Raw genomic sequence first — 8,157 nt, forward strand, 5'->3', positions numbered from 1 at the left:
TGAGTGTGTCCTTGAAGTGTTTCCTCTGCCCACCTGGGGCTCTCTTGCCGTGCCGGAGCTCCGAATAGAGCGCTTGTTTTGGGAGTCTCGTATCAGGCATGCGGATAATGTGACCCGTCCATTGGAGCTGATTGAGCGTGGTCAGAGCTTCGATGCTGGGGATGTTGGCCTGAGCAAGAACACTGACGTTGGTGCGCCTATCCTGTCAATGGATTTGCAGGATCTTGCGGAGGCAGCATTGGTGGTACCTCTCCAGTGCTTTGAGGTGCCTGCTGTACATGGTCCATGTCTCTGAGGCATACAGCAGAGCAGGTATCACTGCTGCCCTGTAGACCATGAGCTTAGTGCCGGGTTTGAGGTCCTGGTCTTCAAACACTCTCTTCCTCAGGCGACCGAAGGCTGCACTGGCACACTGAAGGCGGTGTTGGACTTCATCATCGACGTCTGCCCTTGTTGACAGTAGGCTCCCGAGGTATGGAAAGTGGTTCACGTTGTCCAAGGCCTTGTCATGGATTTTGATAATCGGGGGGCAGCACTGTGTGGCGGGGGCAGGTTGGTAGAGGACCTTTGTCTTACGGATGTTTAGTGTAAGGCCCATGCTCTCGTATGCTTCGGTGAAGGTGTTGACGATGGTTTGGAGTTCGACCTCCGAGTGAGCGCAGACGCAAGCATCACCTGCATACCGTAATTCAACGACAGAGGATGGGACGACCCTGGATCTGGACTGGAGGCGACGGAGGTTGAACAGTTTCCCGTTTGTTCTGTAAATTAGCTCCACTCCAGTGGGGAGCTTACTGAGGGTGAGATGGAGCACTGCAGCAAGGAAGATCGAGAAGAGCGTTGGTGCGATGACACAGCCTTGCTTGACCCTGGTTCCTACATGAATTGGGTCTGTGGTGGAACCGTCAGTCAGGATCATGGCTTGCATGTCGTCGTGAAGCAGGCGGAGGATAGTGACAAACTTTTGAGGGCAGCCGAATTTGAGGAGGACACTCCATAATCCCTCACAGTTGACCGTGTCGAAGGCCTTTGAGAGATCAAAGAAGGCCATGTACAGTGGTTGGTGTTGTTCCCTGCATTTCTCTTGTAATTGACGTGCGGTGATCATGTCCATTGTGCCCCTTAGTGGGCGGAATCTGCATTGCGACTCTGGGAGGAGCTCTTCGGCCACTGGGAGAAGGCGATTGAGGAGGATTCTTGCAATGACTTTCCCTGTGGCAGATAGCAGGGAAACTCCTCTGTAATTACCGCAATCGGACTCGTCACCTTGCTTGAAGATGGTCACAATTACGGCGTCTCTGAGATCCCCTGGCATGCTCTCCTCCTTCCAGATAAAAGAAATGAGTTCATGAATTCGCGCCAGTAGTGCTTCTCCGCCATGCTTTAGTGCCTCGGCGGGGATTCCATCTGCTCCTGAGGCCTTGTTGTTCTTCAGTTGTCGGATGGCCTTTTCAACCTCATGCCAGGCTGGGGTTGTGCTGAGATGGTGGCGGGTAGCATGCTGTGGGATGGAGTTGAGGACACTCATGTCGAAGACAGAGTCATGGTTAAGGAGATCTTCGAAGTGCTCCTTCCAGCGGGCACTGACTGCTTCCCTGTCCTTGATGAGTACCTCTCCGTTCTTGGCCCGCAGTGGGGAAGGGCCTTGGGTACTTGGGCCGTAGATGGTCTTGACTGCGCTAAAGAATCCACACATGTCGTGGTTGTCGGCTAGCTGCTGGATCTCCTGCGCTTTCTCCACCCACCATCTGTTCTTTATGTCGCGAGTTTTTTTTGGACCTCGGCCTTCAGGCTTCTGTAGAGCTGCTTTCTTGCTCTCGAGTTCTGTTGCTGTTTCCAGATCAGATTACAGCACACGGGCACACCATCAACTCCAAGTTCCCCCCCAAGACACACAAGACCCTGACATGGACATATATTGCTGTGCCTGCATTGTCACCGAGTCATAATCTAACAGATCTGTGGAAGCATCTTCAACACACGAACTGCAGTGGTTGAAGAAGGAGGCCCACCACTGCCTTCTGAGGGATAACTAAGGATGGGCAATAAATGCCAGCGTTATCAGCAACGCCCACATCCCGAGAATGAATTAAAAAATACCCTTGGTATGTGAATGAAGACAGGTAAAATACAAATAATAAAGGATTAGTCATTTTATCATCGTGGAGAGAAACATTTATTGGTTTGACACCTTGCTTAAAACTTTATCCTGTAAACAATCGGCTGGGGAAAGAAAATAGTCAATAATCAAAATCCTGCAAAATTAAAATGGTGGATAATGGAGATTCCTCAATATAGTTTTGAACATAGAGAATGAAGACAGAAATAAATAAAATGAGCAGTAAATCAAAGCTTTCTGAGTGAGGCGTTCCCATTAACCCTCCTCTAACATGGAGCAGTGCTGCCACTCAGTGGCCATCTCTCAGATTGCACACTCCCTGATCAACAGGTATGCCCTTCCTTGAAAAACCCACAAGGAGACAATATTCTCTCACAGCGCCCCCTGTAACTTAGGCGGCAATTTGGCGGCGCAGTGGGAGAAATCCCGAGGAAAGTCACCCTCAATGTTATCTTCATCATATTCCCGGGTGATTCTTCATTTCTGACACACCTCTAATACATTTCTGTTTGACACCAGCAGCTGCTTGTGAATAGTGTGACCTGGCAGCACCTAGTTATACCGCTGGCTCCACATCATTTTCTTGTAAGGTCAAATGGAGCTGAGCGCTTGCATGCTTACAAAATAGATGCCGATTATGTAGCGTTATGTCATATTTGAAGCACAGAATTAACTCCACAATATCCCACCTGCCGCTCATTGTAAAACAGATATATTTTGTGGCAGGACCATTTCACAATTCTCGGGATCCATTTGTAGATGATACCAAACTAGGAATGGCAGTGAAATTGGAAGAGGCTGCTCAGAGCCTATTGAATGAGAAGGGTAAAATATGTAAGTGGGCAGAACAAAGGCAGATGAAGTTTAATGCAGACAAGTGTAAAGAGCTGCATCAGAAGGAAAACAGAAGGAAAACAGGAAGACACATGTATTCCATGAATGGCATTGAATTATCTAACGGTAATGGTAAAGCTGAATGAGACCTAGGGGTCTTAGTAGACCTGACGCTAAACATGTCCAACCTGTACAAGCAGCAATAAAGAAAGCCAATAGGATGTTGAACTACATTGCCAAGACAATAGAATACAAGTCAGAGGAGGGAGTGATCAAACTTTTTAGTGCTCTAGTCAGACTGCTCCTAGAAAATATTGTCCAGTTATGATCACCAAGAAAAAAGAGAAAGGCCTAGAAATTCAGTATAGCCACTTTTGGGGTGGTAAAGTCGGGCGGCCGCTAAAGTTTGCGCCCGCCGGAAAGTGGAGGCCACTTCGCCGATATTCAGTAGCTTTGGCCAAGGAGTTTGCTCGAGCGCTAAAACTGGCGATGCACGGCTATCTTTAGGCGCTAAGCCGGCGGTGCAGACTGATACCGCCGAGGCCGGGCGCAGCGCAGGTGCAGTCATGTTTTGATTGACAGCAGACACCCTGGCGCCGGCCAGCTCTTAAAGGGGGAAGGGTCGACTTGGTCTGCTGCCACGCCCTGGATACTGCAGCCCTCCAGCTAGGCCTAAACACTGCTGCTGGAGAGAAATAGCGCCAGGAAGGATGCAGAGGGCCCGTGAGTGAGCGCAGCACTTCTCTGCCCATGATTTGAAGTTGCTGGTTAGGGCTTTGGAGAAGAGAAGCCATATCTTGTTCCCGGACAGTGGCAAGAAGCCTCCCAAGAGGGTGTACAGGAGAGCCTGGAGGGATATCGCCCAGAGGGTCACAGCCACCTGCGATGTCCCCAGGACTGGTGTCCAATGCCGGAAAAAGTTTAACGACCTCACTCGGATTGTCAGGGTGAGTACCCTTTCCAGTGTCCTCCTCATCCTTGCATGTGCACCTCACATTATGGGCAAAGGGACCTCAAAGGCCTAATGGCCAGCCCTCATCCAGCAGCTATGGCACTGGCATGAACATCAATTGCACTTTCTGCACTTTACACACTGGCCAAGCTATTCGACCATGGGAGGCAGTGCACACAACAACAGGGCACCACACTGGCCAAGCTATTCGACCATGGGAGGCAGTGCACACAACAACAGGGCACCACACTGTACTTAGAGGCCGTCCTTTCTCTTGCAGGCCAAGCTGGCCCAGAACCTGAAGAGCCGGACTGTCACCGGGGGAGGCCGTGCCCAGTTCCAGCAGCTCAGTGACCTGGAGGAGCGCGTGGGTCGACTCATGGGTGCCCGGGTGATTGGCCCCGTTGCAATTGGAGATGCCGACCCTGTGCTGGGCCCCAATGGTAAGGACATGACCGTTTGGACCTCTCTCGTTCCCCTTGCGCTTCAGATCTACATCCTTTGCCACTGTCCGACCAATGCGCAGAATGCCACCACTCATGCCTCCCTCGCTGACGCCCTGTCCTCACTCTAAAGCTACTCTTGTGCCTTCCTGCTTTCAGCTGGTGAGGAGGAGGTCCCTGAAGCTGCGAGTGTCAGTCCCTCGGAAAAGGAGGACGAGGAGGAGCAAGAGGAAGGCGGCACATCGGGGGAACCCTCATCCGCGCCAGGGGATGGCAATGGAGGGGACACGTCTTCCCTGGAGGAGAGCCAGGGGGAAGTGTTGCAGGGGGGTGTAGCTCCTGTGCCCAGTGGCGTCCAGCCACGCGGGAAGGGTCGGGCAGCACGGCTGCCTTCTCCCCAGAGGGGGGAAGTGTTGCAGGGGAGTGTAGCTCCTGGGCCCAGTGGCGTCCAGCCACGCGGGAAGGGTCGGGCAGCTCGGCTGCCTTCTCCCCAGAGGGGGGAAGTGTTGCAGGGGAGTGTAGTTGCTGGGCCCAGTGGCGTCCAGCCACGTGGGAAGGGTCGGCCAGCTCGGCGGCCTTCTCCCCAGAGGGAGAGTCCGGCCTCCAGTCCGGAGACGGTCCTCGCCCAGGAGGTGCGCCTCCTTGATCAAATGTCAGCGGACTCGGATCGTCGGCACACCGAGTTCATGGGGGTTGTGGCACGGTTGCCTGAGGCCATCGAGTCCCTGGCTCATAGTGTGTCCGATTTCGGGGCCTCACAGGCCAGGGGTTTCGAACAACTCGCGGCAGCACAGGCCAGGGGTCTCGAACAATTCGGGGCATCACAGGACGCGAGTCGGGCCGAATTCGGGGCATCACAGGACGCGAGTCGGGCCGAATTGAGGGCAGCACAGGTCGCGAGTCGGGACGAATTCAGGGCAGCACAGGACGTGAGTCGGGACGAATTCAGGGCAGCACAGGCAGCGAGTGGACAGTTGATCAGTGGTGCCGTGCAGTCACTGGCTGGTCTGATGCTGGCACAGACCAGGGCAGTACGGGCACTCACTGCTGCCACACTCGCTGTGTCAGGCAGGCATCGCCAGGGCACCCGCCGCGCTGCTGCAGCACAGCAGTCTGGCCTTCACCAGATTGCTGCGCTTGCTGCAGTGCCAGCCCGTCCGAGTGCCAGTGTCTCAGGCGAGCAGCGAGCGCCTGGCATCAGCCAGCTTGCCCCCATTGCTGCAGCCGCCACTGCCACTCCCCCAGCGAAGCTGCGACGAGCTGCTGGAGGGACTGATGCTGCCCAGCCACAGCTGCAGCAGTCAGCAGCCGGCCCCTCGAGGGCCAGAGCTCGTCTAGGCCGACCCCCAAGGGCATCTGCCGTCACGCAATGTGCCCCTCAGGAGCCTTCCCCCAGCCTTGCAGCACCCACAGGGCCCAGGTTGAGGCGGAGCAGCAGGTCGGCCAGGGGCCGGAAAAGCCTGGACAAGGACTCGCCCTCTCGGCACACAAAGTAGAGTGTGTTGGCAAACGTTTTTTTATATGGGGGTGGTTGTCTTGTCTATGGGGGGGGTTCTTTTGGTAAGGCCGAGGATGAAGGTTTGTTATTCCTCCCCAGGTTGTGGGAGTGAGATATGTATTTGAGTGTTTTTTGGGGGTGTTGTCTGTTTTTCGGTTTCATGTGGGAAGGGCCCTGAGTTTGTTCAATAAAGCTATTTCTTTATTCAGCTTGTCCATGTGTGATGTTTCAAGTGGTTGTTGCGTTAACCGGCTGAGGGCTTGCGGAGCGGCTGCATTCATGTGCGTTCATTGCCGCAAGCCATTCCCTGACAGGGGGCCTAGAAGTGTCGTTCAATAAGCCGCCGACGGACGGCCCTTGGACCTTGTGGCTCCCTCCTGGGCTGGTACTCCTCCTCCTCCTCCTCCTCCTCCTCATGGTCCTCCTGCTCGTCCTCCTGAGGTGGTGGTCCAACGTGAGGTGGCAGTGCCTGAGTCCTGCGGATAGCCAGGTTGTGCAGCATGCAGCAAACGACGACGAACTGGGAGACTCTATCCGGCGAATACTGCAGAGATCCGCCGGAGCGATCCAGGCAGCGGAACCGTTGCTTGAGGACGCCAATCGTTTGCTCTATGATGTTCCTTGTGGCTTGATGGCTTTCGTTGTATGCCTCCTCAGCAGGGGTCCTGGGCGCACGGAGCGGGGTCATGAGCCATGTACACAAAGGATAGCCTTTGTCCCCGATAAGCCATCCTCTTGGGGGAGGCTGTGCCTGGAACATGTCAGCCACAGTAGTCTGTCGCAGGATAAATGCATCGTGGCTGCTGCCTGGAAAGCGGGCATTGACAGCTAGGATGCGCTGCCTGTGGTCACACACCAGCTGTACATTGAGGGAATGGTAGCCCTTCCGGTTGCGGTAATCCTCGGCATTGTCGATAGGTGCCCGCAAAGCCACATGCGTGCAGTCAATGGCGCCCTGCACCATGGGGAAGTCGGCGATCCTCGCAAATCTGACTGCACGCTGCTCCTGCCTCTCTAGGGTCATGGGGAAGGAGATGAATTGGTGTCTCCTTGTGAAAAGGGCATCGGTGACCTGCCGGATGCAGCGATGCACGGCCAACTGGGAGATGTTAGCTATGTCCCCAGCAGCGGCTTGGAAGGAGCCGCTTGCATAAAAGTTCAGAGCCACCGTGACCTTCACTTCCACCGACAGAGACGTCCTGCACATCAGCTGTGGACGCAGATCTCTGTGAAGCAGCTGGCAGATCTCTGCAACCACCTCCCTTCTGAAGCGCGGCCTCTTACCACACTGCGCGGCAGTCATGGTGAGATAGGACACCTGCTGGCGGTATTCCCTGAGTGGGTAAGGCCTACGTTGCTGACGCCTGATGCCCCCTCTGCGTCTAGGCATGGCTGCCCCTCTCACACAGCGTCTGCGAGCCCTTCGCACATAATGCTGGAACTGAGGGTTGGAACCCCATGCAGCCCCCATAATATACTTGCAAACAGTGAAATCACAATGAGTCAAATTTCCAAGCTCTGGCCAGAAGCCAAAAATACCTCTCCTATGTTGGGCCAAATCAGTAAGGTGTCTTCCTTGGTCTCTGTCCAGAAATCCGTTGCACTAAAGTCATTGCAGCAAAATGGCTGGCCTTTATAGTTCAGTCTAAGTGCCCTTTAATTAGCGCTCCCCGAGGCCCGCAGGGCCTCTGCTGCGTTCCACTTCACAGTTCTTAACACCGCCACGCCCACATTGGGCGGGCGCGACTGAAGTTCCGGTTTGGGGCGCACAAAGGGCGTTGCACGACGAAATGACGTCATAAGTTGCGCGCGCAGCTGAGCACGCGCAAACACTTTGCGCCGGCGCTAAATGTCTACTGAAGTTGGGCGTAGGCGCAAATCGTTCTGCGCCCGGCCGCTAAGTGCCTAGCGCTCGAGAGCTACTCCTCCTAAGGCGCTAACGGCTGGCGAACGCAACTGAATTTCTAGGCCAAACACTCAAGCAATGGAAACCATGCAGATAAGAGGCTGCTCCCTGGTTTTAGGGGCCAGAGTTATGAGGAAAGGCTGGAGATACTTGGGTTTTTAATATCCTGGAAAGGAGGCCTCTGAAAGTTGATCTTGTACAGGTATATAAAATTGTTGAGCGAATGGGAAAAGTAAACCATCAAGTTAATTGTGGGAGTACAGCAAAGGTCACAGGCTCAAACTGGAAAAAGGTAATTTTAGGCCTGATATCAGGAAATTCTTCTTCAAGTGATCAATGGGCTTCCAGGTAGAGTAGTGAAGGCAAAAACCCTGGAATTGTTTAAGAAAAGATTGGATGTTACAA

The sequence above is a fragment of the Somniosus microcephalus genome, chromosome 13 (assembly GCF_052327205.1).
Source record: "Somniosus microcephalus isolate GS21.2 chromosome 13, FLI_Smic_1.0, whole genome shotgun sequence".
Classification (NCBI taxonomy): Eukaryota; Metazoa; Chordata; class Chondrichthyes; order Squaliformes; family Somniosidae; genus Somniosus; species Somniosus microcephalus.